The 19,701-nt window shown below is 39.3% G+C and overlaps 1 protein-coding gene across 2 annotated transcripts in view; it reads right to left on the bottom strand.

Annotated features, from left to right (window-relative positions):
- CGNL1 (cingulin like 1) overlaps window positions 1-10,972 on the bottom strand; it is a 56,064-nt gene extending 45,092 nt beyond the window's left edge. For both annotated transcript variants that reach the window (XM_082060818.1, XM_082060819.1), the window contains exon 1: window positions 10,881-10,972. The gene's annotated coding sequence lies outside the window, so the exon portion shown is untranslated. The remainder of the gene's footprint in view (window positions 1-10,880) is intronic.
- Window positions 10,973-19,701: the final 8,729 nt, after the last annotated feature.

Here is a 19,701-nt window from a genome sequence, read left to right as displayed (position 1 = left end):
CCTCCAGGTCTACATTTTTGTAGCTACATAGGCCCTTCCTCATTCTGAAGCCCCATGAACGCTATCTGTACTCCCTGTTCGGTCACATCCAGTTTGTTAGGCTACAGAAGGAAGTTCTTTAAAAAGTTCCAATATGTTGGTTTGAAAGATGCTTACTTCACTTCAAAGTTGTATGTTACTAACTTACTTTAAAAATGTAGGCCATAACACAGTATCTCCAAAAGCAACAGTTCCAGCACCCTGTTATCTCAGCTTGTAAAATTCTCCCTGTTCCTTTTGCAAGCCGGCAACCATGCAGCCACACAGCTTTACTGATAAGCAAAAAAAAAGAGCAGTTTTGTATCAGATCAGCATGTAAGGCACCAGGGAATGATGTGATCACCTATTCTGGCAGCAACACAGCCTTGGACCACTTGAGCAATCACAAAATTCAAAACTACATTTGTGTTTTGACTCTATTTTCACGGACAATAACCTTTAAAAACTTCTGTGAACAAACAAATTGGTACTCAAAGCTGATCAGGCCTTTCAGTTTTGGGATTTCTTTTTAAAATAAGCCTTCATAAAGGTGTTTAAACACTCATTTTAAATACTGGCCTCCAGTGGGAATGAAAGTCCCATAATTTATCATTACTCAGACATGGTTTCATTCTTCTGAACAACCTTTTTTTTTTTTCCCCAAAAATAAAAACTATGACATTTTTGTTTACAAAGAGAACTTGTCAGCAGAGCTTCTCATGTCTGAAAATCTAATACTCTGCGTGTTCATCTGTAGCAGTTTGTTCTTCAGCATTGATACAATACCTTAGAAAGAGCCACAGGAGAGGAATACTGAAGGTTTAATAGGCCAAACCCTTTTTATTTAAATGCTTCCAAAATATTGCCTTTCACAGCTATTTTAAAGCTAGATACCAGGAGCTATTTGAGACCCGCTTCACAAAAAAAGAAAACCCCTGTCATTTGGAACCCCAACTGCTTTCCCTGCCAACATGAGCAGAAAAGAGTGCCTTTGAGAAACATACTCCTGTGCCAGACACGGCTGTTTCTTCAGGCGCTCTGCAGCCTTCCTAACATTACAGCATCACAAAGGCATGGAACTGTGTCCACTCATCCATTTCAGTTCTTCTTTAGCCAAATCTACAAGTCAGATTTATTTAAAAAAAAATGCCTTCCCAATCCTGCTAAATGCCAAACTCTGCATATGAAGCTTGCTCTTCTGTATCCTGCCTATACACCCCTATTACTAGGCACGCCTCTAACACATCTGCAATAAAGCATCTCACACTGTCTGCTTCTAGCACATGAGCCAAGTAGCTGTGCTGGACAGACAGGGCTCCTGAGACAGATAAAAAAGGCAGAGATGTTGAACGGCATGTGGGGGGACACGCTATCCCCCACCAGCGATGTGCTCCCTGATCTCCTTAAAAAGTCGCAGATCCATCACAGCTATTGTCTCGCATTACACATGGGCTCCTTTTGCAACACCTACTGAAGGAATATGGAAGAATAAAAAGGATCCGACTTTTTCTACGGCACTAGGACTCCTCCCTTGCTCTCTTGATGACAGAAAAACAGAAACTCCCTCATATCCAATATAATCCTGAGACTCCTAAAACTGAGTCAGCTGTAGATATTTCATTAAAGGAAGATTAGGACATGCCACTATCTTCTCTTTGAAGGAGTACACTTCTAGAATTCTGAAAATTTCAAGCTATTAAATGCTAAATTATCAATTTACATTTGGTTCCGTGGAATTTATTTCCAAATTTTCTTACCAAAAAAAAAAAAAAAGAGCCTGTATTATTTAATCAGTGCCTCTTTTTTTTTTTTAAAAAAAAAAAAAGAGGGATGTCATAGTTTATGGATGTTTACTCCAGATTTTTCACACATACACAGCAAAATGCCAGGAAGGAACTGTAAAATTTGTCCCCTGGCTTTACATGACATTGAGCTTGCTCTCCAAGCTAAATAACGGATTCTTGGTGCAGCTGACTATCGAGAAAATACCAACACTATCACAAGACAAAGTGGGTATTAGGTCAATAATAAATCACAGTGCAGTGGAAAAAATGACAGGAAATAACTTTAGGAGAGGAAGGAAAACTTACATACTGTGAGGGTGAAGAAAAGGAAACAGACAGGATGATTCATGGAAAGACCAAAACTGTTATGTTTTTACACTTGGTGGAACACAACCTCACAAACATGCCTTGGAAGCATGAGGGGAAATTTCATCACAGTCAATCCTACCCACAATCTGAGGCTTCTGCAAGAGGAAAATGGGTCTGGGTTGCTGTCCTTTTCAGACTATATGGCAGATAGCTCTGCGGTAGCTGAGTTTATGTGGTGTACTGCTTACAGAAGAGCACAAGAGAGAAAAGGTAGATTTTAAAGTTCCAGATTTGGGACTGCTAAAGGGGACACCGAAACTCATTTAAGAGCAAACTGACAATATGCAGCAACAGGACATCTGAAACAACGAGTTTGCCATCTTTCCAGTAGATTCCTTATCCCCACTTAAGATTTTTTTCCTACTTGAGGTATATTTTTTGTCTATATAAAATTACATTTGTATCATATCTGGCAGTCACTCCCCACACCTGTTAGAAAGAAAATCATGATAGCTACAGAACATACTAAAACTTCTGCAGCAATTTCTTCTTGTCCCTGTACTGTCTGTAAACCACCACGCCCTGTCTATTAGTCAAAACTCTAAACTTTCAAAAGGCCTATACAGAGGATTTTCTATACTATATCATGTCATAATTCAGTGTATGAAAGCTCTCTGCAGGTAACGGGGCGGGGGGGGGGGGAACAAAAAAACCCCACAAAACCAAAACACCAATACAAGAACAACACACCCTGAGATTTATTTTATTATTGGTCAGCTTTTCTGACATCAGCATTGAAGACCTACCCAAAATTTCTATAAATGAAGAACTGGAAAATAGACCACTGACTTTCAAATATTCATTCCCTTCAAAAGATGCCTGAAAGCCTCATGCCCTACCTCTTCTTCCTACCTGTTGGAATGAGAGAGACTGTAAAAAAATTCTATGCTTGAAAAAAAAACATGAGTTGCTGGGAACCTAAGCCATATGGCATGTATTATTCACAACTCCATATACCAGCATTACATCGCAAAGTCTTATGCTTGGTATCACACAGACACAAGACCAAATCAAGGTATCACTTCAGTCTCCAAGACAGGGCTGACTTATTATTACAGGCAGAATTAATCTTACATATTTCATAAAAAGTAATCTAGCAATTGATATTCTTCTAAAACCACTGCATATAAATGAACTGCACAAGCTATTTCTAAGCTTAGTACTAGATCCCATCCACCACCTTAGATACAGTCCCTGCATGAATCTGTATCACCAACTGGTGCAGTGCAAAGGACCAGATTTTGACCTGTTGCATTCCATTATGGTCCCAGGACTGCATTGTTACCTGCAATGAAACTCATACCCATTACCAGTCCAAGGGGTGCATGGTGCCCATGCAAGTGGGTCACTCAAGCCTCCCTTTGAAAGCAATAATTCCAGCCTCCACACCAGGAGCCATGTAGGCCTGTGCCTTCCATAAAGGCAATGTTGTTTGTTTGTTTTTCTTTGACCAAGTTGTGATTAAATATGGCTTTGGGTGCACAATGAAAAATTAAGTTGAGCCAGGAACATTGACCTGTAGAGGAGTCTGGGGACAGAAGGAAGCATGCCATCACAGCAATACATTTTAGTAGTATTTCAAGATTTCTGAATCAGTTACTTTCATTCCTATTCTGTGAAAAATATCATTCTCTGTTCTGATTTCAGATGGCAGCCTAGGGATGACAAGTTAGAATTTCCTGCAGGATTAAACTTCCAAATAACACCTTTCTTCCGTAACTATTAGTCATAGCAAACGCACATGTTTAGGTTACACATTTTATCAATTTCTTCTGAAATACAGTAGAGCAAAGGGGGTGAGTCTTGGATTTGCTGCCTTAAAGATAGGATTTCCGTTTCAGTTCTGCCCAGTTATTAAACAATCTTATTGAGATCCTCAGCCAATAAAATAATATTAATACCCACCAGCTTTTCAAGGGCAGAAAGATAACTGTACTTAATAAATTTTGTCAGTAGAAAGAACTATTAACAGCAATTAGAGCAAAAGATACTGTTCACTTGCTTACAGCTTGGTTCATACTCCCTCTGGCTGAAAAATGCTGTGTGTGAGGAAGTCTCAGTGTCTCAAATGTAAAACATGTTGTTAGTCCTATGAAAGTATGTGCCAAATCAGCCAAATGCTTGAGCTATGTGACAACTAGCAGGTTTTGTTGGTGTTCTTGATTGAATTTTTTTTTCCTTCCCAAAAGGAAAATATGCTTTAATGGCTGTAAGTCAACAACAAGACATTTTGGCAGAACCTCAGGTCTCATAAATTGTCAAAGTTTGACGGAAGACAACGACATAACCTATATCCCTTTTTCTTAACCTGCTATGTATGAATTCATATAGTCATAATTCTACAGGATTTATCCCCAGAGGAAATACGGCATGACCTACTAACTTTGCTTAGTGACTGGAAATTAAAGCCTTAATTTTTGTTAATGATAAAAATATTTAAAAACCCCCAAATTTCTCATCTAATATTCTAAACTATTACCACTGAAATATCTAATTTGTATTATTATTAAAAGCTCTTTTTCTTAATTAATTAGTTTCCAGACTCTCCCAAATCATAAACAAAATGGAATCAGAGACAAAAACCACATTAAAAGTATACTACACTAGAACCGAACCTATATCTGAAATACAATTCCAAGAAACGAATTGATGTCATCTGTCTCCACTAGTCCCAGGTCCTATACACTGTGGTACTAATTAAGTCATCAGAGGAAGATGGAGAGTTACGTTTGTTTATTCGTAGTTATGCTGATGCAAGCTTTATGTGGATACAAATACCTGCATAAGTGTACTTATGCCATTATACTGTTTTGTGAGCCACAAGGCTCATATATGCCTATACAAGATATTTTTTGCTCCCAACACAGAATCCAATCTATTGAAGTTATCTACTTGCACTTTAAGTATCTTGACACCACTGAAGCACAATTAACATTTATACACTTCAAATACAAAAAGCAAATTAATAAAATCCCATATAAATACTTATACACACGTGATATGACCACACAATGTTTCCTCATTCTTATGACAAACTAGCAAATGAGAAGGTTAAAAAAAAAGGTAATAAAGTCACCAATAGGAAATTTTATTTCATGTATGCTATTCTAGTTTATCAGATGTTCATATCTGTTGAAGTATTGACAGAAACAACAGCTGAGTGAGACAAGGATACTTACAGATTCTAAAAGCAGTTTGTGATTTCAAATGCAATAGCTGGTTTATGTCCAAATATCTGATACAGTTACACTCACTCCACAAGAGATTCTGTGTTGTTTCACTACATTTTCCTCCAATTGTCAGTGTTAGAAACTTTGTATTTTGTTCCAAAGGAAATTATCTTAATACATCCCAATGATATCATTATTGTTTAAATAGAAGAGAGTATCCTGTTCATATTTTTAGAAGCTCAGGAAAAAATCTCAAGTCTGTTAAAATAAAGAGTCTCAAATAAATGGAAACAGAGAGCAACCTTTGTTGAAAAGTTTTGCCAGTGCTTCAAGAACACAACATTATTCATAATATTAGCTAAAATAAATAAAATTATTCTCCTAGTCCAAGAATTATTCCTTAGCTTTCGATGTGCCATCTCACTGGACCTTATTCTCAGTATTCTCACCACAAAAAAGATAAGCTTGTCTACAAAAATTACAGTTAACAGCAACACGACATAGCCAGCACAACCTTGATTATATAAATATAGCTTATTCCTAAATGAAATTCAGGATGAGTACAACTGTATGCAGAGACCAAGGTCTCTCCTATATGAAGACACAGAGAAAAGGGTTAGTCTCTATATCGATGCAAGCATTTAAGTACAAAAATTGCATGTAAAATAGACTTTAATAGTCATGTTTACACAGCCAACAGAAGGCCACTGCTTCATGCATATCCAAGCTGGCTATGGCTCCCATTTTTCTATTGTTAAACTTTGTCTTAATTACATTGTATTCTTTAAACACTTGGCTTCACACCCATCTATTCTCTTTCAACTAACTCAACCATGCATTTTAAAATTTAAATATGCAGTAAGAACTGCAGGCCCTGAGCCCAGCCAACACGAGACAGCAAGATGATAATCATCACACTCAGTCTGAGAAGCAAAAGCTGAGTAGACAGAGGCTAGATAGCTCCAGAGAGGAAAGGAGCCTCATAGATGTGCTGGACTGTTCCACCAGGAGATGCATCACTTTTAGCCTATGCAGCCAAAGCTTCCTGGTGTGGGCCCTGCCTGTACACTGAACACACATTTAACCAGCTCCCACAAGCTGCCACTCTTCTCACCTTCACACCGGAATGAATAGTGTAATTACTGGTGGGAAATGAGGGAGGTAGGGCTGCTTCTTTATGAAACTTCAAGTGCTTGTGGAATTATAATGTAACATTACATGGCAATTACCCTTGTAAATAAATGCTGCTACTGCTGAACACTTGCTCCCTGCATATACCAGCTAGTGGTGTGCAAATGACTGCATGAAGGTGTACCCCAATCCATTACCAGTTTGAACAAGACCTAACAAATATTCTGAGCTTGATTCATATCACTGAAAACACTACCCCATCTCTATATAAAAGCTCTAATTTTACACACCACTTTCGTGTTATGCTTAATGTTGAAATAGATCACAAGTCATCACTCACTTTCGAGTGTGTTGATGTACATAAGATACATCTTCCATTCTAATAAACTTCAACAGCTCTTAGAGATATCTTTCAATAGAATTTAAAATAGAGTTGAAGTCCTAGTGGCATTCAGCTTCTGTAAGTGTCTGTGAGAGTTTATGTATAAACACAAAAATACATAGGCACATATGCATATGAATGTGTAAGCATGGGCAGTCTAGCCAATAGGTCTCTTTTTCATAGTGTATTACGTAGTTTCCACATCAACATTTCAGCTACATTTAAATGGTGTGTGTGATGTACATCTAAATAAAGAACTTCTGCAAATGCCCGGAGTCAAACTCTTGCCAAGCTCAGACTGCCAATAGTCAAGCAGCTATTTCAATGGTAATGAATTTGTGCCTGGCCACCCTCACAGAAAGGGACTGTTGTGGTAATAATCGAGACACCTCCCATTCTTACCAATCTCCCCAGTGTTTGGTTTTTTTTAAGTCAAAGTACTTTCTGAGGTGTTTCTCCAACCACCTTTATTCCTCATTGCTCTCTGTCTTTACCAAAATCAAGTAGAATATTAAAAGGTTATTATAGAATATTCATTTTAAATCCGAGACTGTCAATCTGGTTAATGCATCTCAGAAATACAAAAGATGGATCCATTTAATTTCAAACAGTTAATTTGGTTAAAAATTTAGAACCATGCATGGAAAAACTATACTATGTACTTAAAGTGTTTGGCTATGGATTTTGTCATCCACTCTCCTTCACATAAAACAAAAGGTTATAAGGCTACATTTGGATAAACTCCTTCAAGGAGTATGCCAGCTCTGTTGGCAGAGATAACACAAGGTCACAGCAAATACACTGAGCTGTAATCCCAAACAGTGGTGATTCCATGACTACAACTTCACTAAATCTTTAACATATGCATTCCTAACATGTTAATTTCTCAGGATTTAACATTAAATTGTCATACTTCGCTCTACTGAAAAATATTACCATTTAGATTTAACTCCACTCAGACAGTCAAGGACAAAGCAGTTTCTGAAATGTGTTAATGTTTCCAGATAAATATGCCTGGAATGAACACTCCATGAACACGTGAAGTACCTTCCCTCACACAACAACCTGGTAATGTAGCATTCTCAGAGGGAGGATTCTCCATTCTTTTGCCAAGTAAGAACAGAAATTACAAACCCAACATTTTTGGTGGTTTTGCACATCCTTCCAACACAGCATTCAAGGTAAACTACCAAACCTAAGTTGAGGATGCATCAAGTCAGGGTCATATTCCTCAGTATGCGGCTTGCTGAGACCTAGCAACAAAACTGGAGAAATTCCAACATCTTCACCTCATCCTGGCCATTCAAGACACAGTTGTTAATGTCTATGTTGTAAATATGTAGCTTTTTGTAAAGCCCAGCTCTGAATCATATCACCAAAACAATCAGGTAGAAGATAACCTCTTCCTAGCCCTAAAAAGGAAGAAGAGGGGCATACAGAAGAAAGTACCACAAATTTCTTAAGCCTGCTTTATTTCTGCTGCTGTTCAGAGTTGCAGAAGTGGAACAAATGGCCCATCATTTTAATGTTCATTGTAATTTCTCAGAATCGATTAGCATCAGTGATCTTGACCAGATTCTTGCTAGTTTCCCTCTATCAACACAGGCAGACACTGCTGCAGGCTGAACATTGTTTTGCATAATCAGGTTCATGCACTTGATATTAATAAGCACATTTTCAGGTTATCAACATAGTAAAAAGGCCAGATAATAACAACACCATTATCATCATCACCATGACTTCAAAAAGCAGAAATGGTAAACCAGCAAGCTACAAAACGAAATTGTGCTGGTTTACTTCGGCTTCATTTCTGACATCCGCGGAATTATTTGGCCTTCAAAATACTTAAGTAGCTAATTTTAAATCATAAACTGCCCGCTATGGTCCAGGCTGAACAAATTCCTTGCATATATGTTAATCTCACATTGCTCCATGACAAAAGATTAAAAAATTCAAGTTTGAGGTCATGCCTTTTCACCTACACATTTCAGATGACACTGCAGAGCCTAGACAAACCAGTTTCACCAATACTCCCAGAAAGATCAACTTCCTATTACACAAGATAAGGCAGAAGAAGGAACAGCATACTGTCACCAGGTCTTTTTTTCAGCTTTGTCATTCTTTAACTGAGGTAAAATTCCTTACACAGGACACACCACAGACCATTTTTGCGGTGAATTAAATCCACATCTCCCATATATACCCTGTCAAGGGAACGTAAGTGCTTTACCAGACATTTTACTAGTGACAGTAAGATCTGATAACAAAAATTAACAGAAATTAAAATAAATTGGTTTGCTTGGAGGAAACTCTTGCAGCCTAAACAGTCACCCCATGTTATTAAATTTAAAACCAAAACACAACTAACCCAGATTCTGAGAATTAAAACAGTTGTGTGATACACTTAGGGAGACAACAGGCTCTTCGGAATATCACCACAAATTCTGTAACAAGAGGTTCATAGCTTTGTATACTTTTATATTAATCAGCAGTAACCCTATCTGGCTTTCTACACGCTGTAAGCATAACCACATTTATTCTGGGTCTAACATGAGAAAAAAATGAAACAATTCAATGACATATCTACAGAATATAATCACTAGTTAAACAAGTTCTTATAAACTACCTTGAAAAAGTAATCAGTGTTTTGTTTTTGTCATTTTAGTTATATTTTTCTAAAAGTTAAAACCAGCTCTATAAAGAGATCCTTGACATGTGATGGAGTTAGTTGTCAGAATACGTATCAGACACTGAATTTATTAAATTCATATGGGTATACCACAAATCATTAAATCCTAGGAGCAGGGGTCTGATTCCTCAACAGGATTCATCTTATGTAAGTGCACACAGGTCAAACACATGTAGATGTTCAGATAAATATGATTACTTTCAAGGACAGGTTTCCACTATTTTTGCTTTGATAATTATTCAGACTATGTTGCAGTTATTTTTTTTTAAATACTTACATGCTAAAGAGAAAAACAGGAGAAAGATAAAAGCTGTAACAACTATTCTTCCGTCAACTGCAGATGCTAATCCAAACTCAAGTTTTATCGTAGCACTGATCTCCCCATAAAGTTGTCATCATATGGGAGGGATATAAATTATATCAGATGCAAAGCTAATTGGGAAGAAGAATAAAACGGCTGAACTGCCACTCTAAGCTTTTCCCATGAAAAAGAACACACACAATGCAGACACACCCTTTTGCAAAAACACGGTAATTCATGGAATAAAAGGGAGATGAAGAAGTCAGAGTGCCCTCAGCTCAGGAATGCCAGGAATCCCCGGAGGAATGCGTGCGGGCCGGCGGCCACGGCGCCCCCGACTCACGGCGGACTCGGCGACCCCCGAGGGCTCCCGGCGGCCCGGGCAGTGCGAGCTCACCTGGATCCACAGGCCGGCAGCAGGACCTGCAGCTGAGGCACCGCTCCGGACAGCCGCGGCCCGTAAACGCACTTGGAGAAAAAAGCCCCCGCTCTTCACAGCCGCGAGAGAAACTAAGAGATTTTCAGGTTTTACCGGAGTCTGGTTTTCCGGCAACTCGCTCTCCCCTCCGCGGCCGGTGGCAGCGCTCCCCTGGCCGCCGTGCGGCACGCTCGCCCCGGGGCCGGCACAGCCACCGCTCGCCCGCAGGAGCGCTCGGGGTGAAGGCCCGTCCGGCCGCGATCGGCCAGCCTCTCACCAGCTGGCCGTGCGGGGAGAGCCGTATTGTTCTCTCATCCCGCCCGGGAGGACTCGGCGTCCTTGGCCTTTGGAAAGGAGCGTGTTTAACGGGGCGAGATGGACCAGGAAAGCCAGCGACCCAGCGCGGGGAGCCACCTCCATAGCCGCGGCGTCCCGCGGCGTGCGACAGCCCCTGCGGCACCGCACGGCGAGGTCCCCCTGCCCACCGCGCTCCGCTCAGGTCGCGCCACAGCCCTGCGCCCGCCCGGCCCTCTCGGCGGGGAGAAGCGGGCGCCGCGCTGCCCCGCCTCGGCTCCCAGACCTCCCGTCCCCACCGGCGGCCGCCGCCGCCCTCCTCACCCGTCCCAGGCCGCCTCGCCCTCTGAGGCGGATCCCGGTCAACTTCGTGCCTCTCCCGCCGCCGCCCCGCCAGCCGTGCTCGCCGCCGGAGCCGAGCGCGGACTGCCCGCCCCTCCAGCGGCCGGGCCCTGCCGGGGAGGAGCCAGGCGGGGGGCGCTCCCTCAGGTGAGCGAGGGGCTTCCTCGCACGCGCGGCCGTTTCCCGCCCACCGGCCTGCCTGAGGAGGAGCGGGGCGCGCGGGGTCTCCTCAGGCTTGAGCCCCCCCCGCCCCCAACAGACACCCATAAACCGCAGTCAGAGAGGAAAAACACCCAACTCCGCCGTGGTTCAGGCTGCGGCCGACGGTGCCAGGACGAAAGGGGTTGGCTGGAACAATCCTCTGAAGAAGAAACCCAGCCCCGGGCCCAGGTACTGTCAGCTCCAGGCCGCTTGACAGCCGGGTTTGTTTCCCGCGCGGGGGCGGCTGGCGGGGTTCCCGCCCGGCGGGGAGAGCTGAGGCAGCGCAGGGACGGGACGGGACGGGACGGGGCAGGGCGGGTGGAACGGGGGGCAGAGGTAAGAAGTGAAGAGCCGGACCACCGCACGATCTGGAGCCAACAGGGCGGCGTGCCCATCCAGCTCGGAGAACAATGTCTCAAGCCCCCTGGGCACACCTAGGCCGTCTTCAGCGTTCTGGACGATTTTCACAATGTCGTACAAAAAAAATACAGTGACTATAAGCATCTCACAAGAATTGGGCCTCACTTAATTTCTTCCACCCTCAGAAATTTGTTCCCAAGATTTAAACCCCCTAAACAAAGCAGCATCGTCAGGAAAAAAAAAAAAAAGTTTTAGTGAATATACAGGGGAAAAAAAACCACAACAAATTATGTAGGTCCATGTCTAGAACAGCAATGCAAGGTAGTGAACATGAGAAGGAAAATTTCAGCGTATAAGCCATGAAAGCCACTTACAGAATTGTTTTACAGGAGTATAGATAGCAACTGACAGCAATATCTTGTAATAAAATACCATACTAATGGTTAATCAGTAGAAAGAACTGTAAACTGTCTGATTTGGGCAAATTGTGAACAGTTCTAAAGAGCCAGCTAGTAAGGTGTTTGCAGACATCGAACGATGTTTTCCTTTGCTAAGAGGATGGAAGCATTAGGCGTGGCAGGCTGTAAAGACTTCTGTTGTGGAAAAAGGCACCTCTACATAATGTACTAAATTAATCCCCAGTGGTTCTTGAGAGGAAAGTTGTAGATATATGGATTTTTCTGCCCTTGATATTAAGTTGACTTGTCAGAAAAATACTCATGAGACAGAACAGCCCGAACTTGTGTTGCCATCTTGATATTTTACATATTTTGCCATTTAGCATTTGCTTTTCACATACCTTTTTCACATAACCAGAGGCTATGACTAACCCTGGGGGTGTTTAAATAAAAGATTTATACAGTGTGCTTAGCTCCTTTCACTGTAGTTTTCAGAAATCACATTAAGTTTACCCCCCTTCCCCCCTCTAACTGGTAAAACTAAGAAACATGGAATGGAAAAGAAACAAATTAATTACACTTCCCCCTCCTCCCCCAGTTACCTGAGCTATGTGACAAAAGTTTTCAGCTGAACTCAGGCACACATATAAATGGCTGTATTTTACTACAGTTAAAGTGTGATGAAATATGCTAACAGTTCATTCAACCTCCTACTGTAGTTTTGTAATGTGTGAAGAAATTGAACTTAATAGAAAACAAAATGCTTCATTAGAGGTATATACACCTATAATTTTCAGGTTATTGTTAGAGGTTAATTAAAAAAGGTCTTAATCAATGGTGCTATACAATAATACATTTCCATTGCATTTGGAAGCAAACTAGAAAAAAACATAGAAGATTCATTTCTTGCTAAAACAACCAGGCTATGATGACTACTAATCATTATTATATAGTCTATAATTAATTTTTTTCATTATGCTTTGCCTATCAGGTGACATTTCCGGAGATAATTCAGCTGCCATCTGGCATGCTCAGCATTAAACTTCCTAGAAAACTGTTCTCTGCTCTGTATTGAGTTTCAGAAAAAATGTTTCTTATGGTAATTAGGCCAAGGCATTTTTCTTTCATTTTTTTCTTTATTTGAAAAAAACAAAACAAAACAAACAAACCCACAAAACAAACAAACAAATTCAAAACCCACCAAGCAACAAAACAACCACACAACCAACAAAGAGAGGAAAAGATGGGATCAGCACAATTGCTCAAACTCTTACATGGGCTGTGAGGCTCCCAGACTGAAAAAGAGAGCTTTGACTTGATTTTGACTCAAAGCGCTATCCTGCACTTTATAAGCCTTCGAGGAAAGTTTAGTTTGAACCTTTGAATTCTTCTTAAAACTATAGTTTAAATCAAACATTTTGTCAAACAGTTTCTTACAGATCTTTGGCATATTCTGAACATGAGCTTTAGAAATACTTGGTATAATAATGCTACAAACATTAAGACTGTTCACTAAGAGCCATAGTCCAGCTGGAATACTGCAAAAATGCAAGGTTGTCCAGTGAGGTAAGAATATTTTGAAGGAATGTATACAAATTCAGCAATAAGCTAAAATTGGATTGAAGATAGAGTTAGGTCATACACAGAATATCATCTCAGTGCAGACTACCATTTCCTTTCCCACCCCTCATCCATGTACTGTTCTCTTCCCCTCCTTTTAATAAGGCTTTGGTCCTGTTTACAAAACTGGCTCACACTATGATTAATGTCTCTCTGTCCAGGCAGTGTATTATCAGGCAGTTGTGAAACACAATACAAAATGGAGTATGCAGCTAAAGCAAAAACAAACAGTAATGCCCCAGCAGTTTGTGCAGTAGATTAATTCCAGCTGCTAGCTACTCCAGCATACCTCCAGTACTGAGTAACACTCCCTAAATTGAGCTCTCCTTTTGCACTGAGTAAGACTATTGAAAGCTTTGTTTATTAGTGCTATGCTAGGCTCCTAGTAAGATGTATCTCTGTTTCTTTCCATGCAACTACACATTGCACTGAATTTTGACACTTTACTATAGTCCCCTGATTTCCTTGCAGGGAAGGATCTAATCCCATAATCACAGTAGAAAGGAAAAAAATAATTATTTTTTGCAGTGTGTAAATACTTTGAAACACTGCTTCTGACTCATCTTTTATTATGTATATTGCAAATTTTCTCACATTATTGTAAAAGACTAGGTATCTGTTGCTTAAGAAATAACAAAATTGTCCCTGTTATTACTGTATTTAGTAAGGTATTAAGTAGAATTTTTTTCTTGTTTCTTATTTCAAGAAACACAAACTTCAAAATTCAGGTCTTCTTTCTAGTCCCTACCAATATTTTTACTGATGTTTTCTCAAAACATTTTATCTTAAGCAGAATGTTTACAGAGTTGATTCTAAAATTACGAGACTTCATAACCTCCCATTCTTATCCTTGTACAACTTTGGGCTATATGCACATTTCTTCCTTCTCCTTAACAACAGAGTTTTGCTTCTGATGGCCTTATTCGAGTAATCCTAGCAATGACAAAAGGAGGTTTTCCTGCAGAAATCCTAGGTAGTGCACCTCCATTGAAGTTCCAGAGACCATTATAACTGTTACCTGCTCTGCTGTGGTCTGTGTAGCTTCTCCATGGTCAAGTTCAGCCTGCCAGGTTTCAGCTGTCCCCATGCTGCAGGAATAAACTGTTTTTTTGGGGGGATTGCATTGACTGAGTCCCTATTTTGCACAAATATGTAAAGTTAGTAATTTGTTGGCATTGTCAATGTATTTATTTGAAGAAAGCTTAAAGGTTTCAGTCATTGCAAATGTGAGCATTGATTAATTAATCATATAAACAGTAATGTAGTACACTAAATGGCTCATATGCTTTTTATGCGTGTAGCTCTTAAGAACTATTGCTCTTATCTATTTTATAATAATGCCCTCAGTATTAGGACATTGTACTAGGCACTGTAGAGCTCCATGCAGATACAGAGCCATGCCAAAAATGCTTTACAATCTAAGTATACAAAAGAGATCTGCGTTCTGTATCTATTAATTAATCCTTTTAGTCACATAAGGATTTGTAGACATTGCATCTTATATTCAGTTTTCTTAAAAACATATGTGTGTGTGTCTTTGATGAGAACTAAGGCAAATATCCATTAAAGAATTTAGGTTCCTAATTCCCACAGAAGTAAAATTATTTCAACAGATATGAAATGATGAATATATTCTTGGGTTTGACCTAGGTAACTTTTGGAACAGAGATAAAATCATCACTATCCCATGTAAAATGCATGGGTATCTTAATTATTGCCTTTCCCTTCCCTCCCCCTCCCCGCTGTTGGACAAAGATAAGGCAACGTTTTCAAGCCTACGGAGGTCTAAAGCAGCATCTGACCCAAAGCCTTTCTCCTAACTTCGTTTTGGTACGTTGGCCAGTATATCCTGTTATGATGTTGTGCAATAGCACCACCTGGTGCCCATCACTGTTTTAACCGTTCGGATCCTTTGACAAACATAGAGCTGAGTAGCTTGAGAATAAAAGACCAGGAAAAAAATGGATTATCTTTAATATTCTTAAGATTGTTTTTATCTCCAGACACTTTTCTTAACCAGGTGAGGTACTACGATTCAAATGGTTTTGTCAAGCAATATTTTAGAAGAGATATAAACATTTCACTAACGTCCCATATAAGAAACTTTAGGGATTGATTTAAAAATATATTGATCCTTCTGCTTTAAAGGTAAAGCACCAGCCCTGATTCACCTGCAGTGTATTAACTACTGATGCAGTGAAGACTTAAAATATCTGTATCTTTGTAAATTTAGACAAGACACTGAAACACAGGTTAAGAAAGGTTTTAAAGGACTGGAATTTCCAACTTTTATAGGTTTGTTTTGTCAGGACTGATGCAGAAAACTGCCTAAGCATGTGTTCAACTTAAAATGCCTCCTTAAATTCTACTCATTTCAATAGGACATAAACAATTATTCAAAATTAAACATGGAAAAATATTTAGAGCTTAACATACCACTTGGAGACCAAAGCAGGGAAAGAGAGGGAAAATGAATAAATGATCTGGAAATCCTTTGCTTTTTCTTTTTAAGGGGGAAAAAATAAACAGACATGCAACTTGTTTTTATTCATTTTGAAAGGTAGAAACCATAGCAGAATAAAGTAAACTCTTTCCTAACTGAAAAAAATATATATCCAGTATATATTAAACAAACAAACATACAAATAAAAACAAAACAAAAAAAACCCACAAACCAAACCACAGAGAAAAAAAAAAAATTAACCTATTAAAAAAAAAGAATTACACCAAAATAACAACAAATTGTACTACCATAGTGTCAGGTTCACCATGTCAGGAGCCAGTAGAAGGGTCTGCATGAAACTGAGAGGTTGCTCAAAAGAAGCAGTCTATGAAGATCTCGGAGGTACACACTGCTCTGTGTTTCCTCACTTTGAACCTCCAGGAAGGAGTTGTTATGTGCTTTATGGGAGCTGCTAACCAAAACCCAAATCAAGAGAGACATAAGAAGTGTTTGCACAATAGAATGTACATGTGTATAATAAGCATTTCATGGAGAATTCGATTTTTAAAAAGTTTTTCAGTTCCACTTGTGAATTAAGTAGTTGTTTTGCGCAACTCTTACAACAAGTATTCAGAGAACTAAAACAGAGAAAAAACAAATGAAATTAACTCAGGGAAATTAGTTCATCCTGGCATTTAATATGGCTTATTCCTTGCTTTCTTTTGAAAATAACAAACACCGTCTTGTCCTGCATTTCCATTTCAGATGCCACAACCATCCATTTTCTTAAGAGAAGTAGTTTACAGTCTTATGGGTCAGCCCAGAATACTTATTTTAAATCCTCAAATACAGAGGCTTCAGTGATGAAATAGGTTCTATCTTTGGCACTCATGCAAAACCTGCTCTTCTTTACTGGGGCTTAAAGCACTCACGGAGATATGTTCATATAGATTTGACACTATACTGATAAACTAAACTGATACTCCAGTTTCCAGTTAATACTGTTTTCTGTATGTGGAAGAGCTTTTCCTAGTTACATAGTGTTTTGTGACTGTAGAGGGTGCTCTTAAAATACTGGTGATGGTAGTAATATATGGAAATCAGTTTTTCTTTCTATAAAGCTTATCAATGTTAGGATGCTTATATTTAGCAAAGAAAGTTGTTGTACAGCTAGAGTGTTTTATTTTGGATATGGGCACTATCCACATTTGTATCCAAATATATCCCTGGAAACTTTTCTGGATTTAGTTTATTTTTGCAAATATGTTTCTACCAAACAGTGATAGTATCTTCTGAGAAAACTATTGATGTTGTCTAAAAACAAGTTGAAAGAAATACTAAATAGAGTGTATTTTTAGTTGCAAGGCCATTCAGAGTTGGATAAGAGCAGTACACTTGGTTGGAGATTCCACTACACAGCAAAACATCACAGTACCAAAGCCTCTAACCTGTAACCACTTACAAAAATTACACAACACATTCTAAATTGCTCCACCTTTACTGGTTCACTTTTTAAAACAAACTCTGCAATTCTAGAAAATCTTAAAAGCTTAGAAAGTCCTGCATTGTACAGTACTTGCATATTTCAAGCAGTGAAAGCAATAAATGATGCACATGTTGGAATGACAGTAAGACAAATGGAAGCTTTCATTGGGAAAATGCAAACCAGAAGACAGATAGCTTGTTTTGCTTTAGGCAAAGTATGAATGCAAACATTTAAACTGGAGAAACTCCCCTTTCCTTCTGTGGGCCCTCTGAGCCATTATATTAATTATGTAGAACTATTTACCTACTTCCCTTCATTTAGGCCCCAGGTGCAGCCACTCTGGATACTGAAAATTATTTTCATTCTTTTCAGCAGAGTGAAAAAAACAATATATGGAAACACTCATCTTTTCCTTTCTGAAATCCAGGACTGTGAGGAAAGACGGCATCCTAATATATATTTCATGCTTGCCTGTTTTTTAACACCCCATAAGAAAACATGACAGTGGTAGGGGGGTCAGTGATGTTTCTTTTTCAGAGTGCAATTAAAATATTTGTTTAGTTTTGTTACAATAGCAGGGGCAGCTGGCAGTGTTTGCACTTACATGTGTCTTCTAACCCTTCACTGAAGAGATACCCCTAATCTTTGAAGAGAGACAAATACCTCATGCTGCAAATGTGCTGACCTGTGTGTATGCAGTGGCTCCGACAACCTTCTTTTGTGAGCAAAATGTCAGTGTGTCTTTGAAATGTGTCCTTAAAGTATGACCAGCCAGATCCAGCTATTCACTTTTCCACACATGAAGCTAAGGAAATAATGGAGGCATTAAATGTTTAGGAAACAAACAGTCACATTAGAAATTTTTTTTAAAAAAAACCAAACAAAACAACAACAAACACAGGAGAGGCTCAAAGCCTCTAAATTGGCAGCAAAGGGGATCAGTCTCAATATCTACACTTCTTTTTGGCAAGGTAACTATGTCTCAAAGCTCTTGCTTAGAGTTTCATCTCCAGCTTCCCTCTGGAGAAAAAAATGAATTAAACCTTTTCTTGTGCTCTTACTGAGAGTTCTTCTGCTCTTGGTTATTTTGGAATACAAACAACAGACTGTGAGACACTGTATAGATGTCTATAAATAATGATTAACAAAATCTGTGGCTATTTGCACAAAGTATATTCAACTTCTCCCTTCCCCATAAAGAATATTGGTCAATCAAGGGTAGCCCAGGTCATCAAGGGGTGGCTACTGAGTCTGGCTCCTCCTGTCACAGCTGCCTGGCAGCGGGCCCACCCTCAGGAATAGCCAGCTGGCTTTGCTCTGCATTTTGGCTTTCTCCAAGTTTGCATGTGGACCTGTGAAGCAGCTGAGTTTATTTTGCCTGATTGGCTTATTTGTTGTCAATCCAGAGAGTTTTCCTATTGCCATGACTGCTGATGATGCAGTCAGTTTGCACTTGGAGTTTTCAGCATAGCCTCTCTGCTCTTTCTGCTGGTCTGCACTGGCCCTTTGAAAGATCAGATTCGTTTCACAGATTTTGTTAGTTTTCGAGTCAGTTCAGCACTTCTCTGTTCTGATCCAATTGCATGTCCAGATGCACAAGTTTGTTTTCTCAATCTGCTGGCTTCTGTAGTCTCAGACTACAAGAAAGACTAATCCTTCCTCTACTTTCTCTTACATTCCAACTGCATACCTGTGAAACTATACAAGCTACTAGGGTGACCCTTCATTTAGAAGATCTTGTTAGAGCATAGACACCTGTGCTCATCATTAATGATACAGATCAAACTTCAGTCAGAAATATAACTCCCTCGTAGAACTGTGACTAATAACAATGGAAACAAAATCAACCCATTCTATGTTCATCTTCTGATGTCAAAAGAAAGATATAAGTAGCATCTACCATAAAAACGAAACTTTGAATTCTAGGGTGTAAATTGGTGCATTCAAGGATTTTCAATCTTAGGAGTAATTCACTGTTAAAAGTAGGAGAGCATACTCAGAATAAGAAGATCATTTCCCAGAACATTTTTCTTTCTTTCTTCAAATTGAAAATACAATGTATGCTCAAAATACACAGAAACTTTCTATCTATTCCCAACTAATCATGAAGTATTATTCTATAAAAGAAAGTTATTTTGCCTAGTGAATATAAGACATTGTAATTAAACTATTTAGTCATATTTTTAAATCTCATTAGATTAATTAATATCCTGTTGCAGTTGTTACCTAGATTAGGGAGATATTTGTAAAACCCTGATTTGTTATCTGATCTTTTTTATTGTATGCTGTATTCTT

This window comes from Streptopelia decaocto (assembly GCF_964273445.1).
Source record: "Streptopelia decaocto genome assembly, chromosome: 9".
In the NCBI taxonomy this organism is placed as follows: domain Eukaryota; kingdom Metazoa; phylum Chordata; class Aves; order Columbiformes; family Columbidae; genus Streptopelia; species Streptopelia decaocto.
Note: the sequence above shows the minus strand (reverse complement) of the source record. Positions and strands in the feature narration are given on the sequence as shown.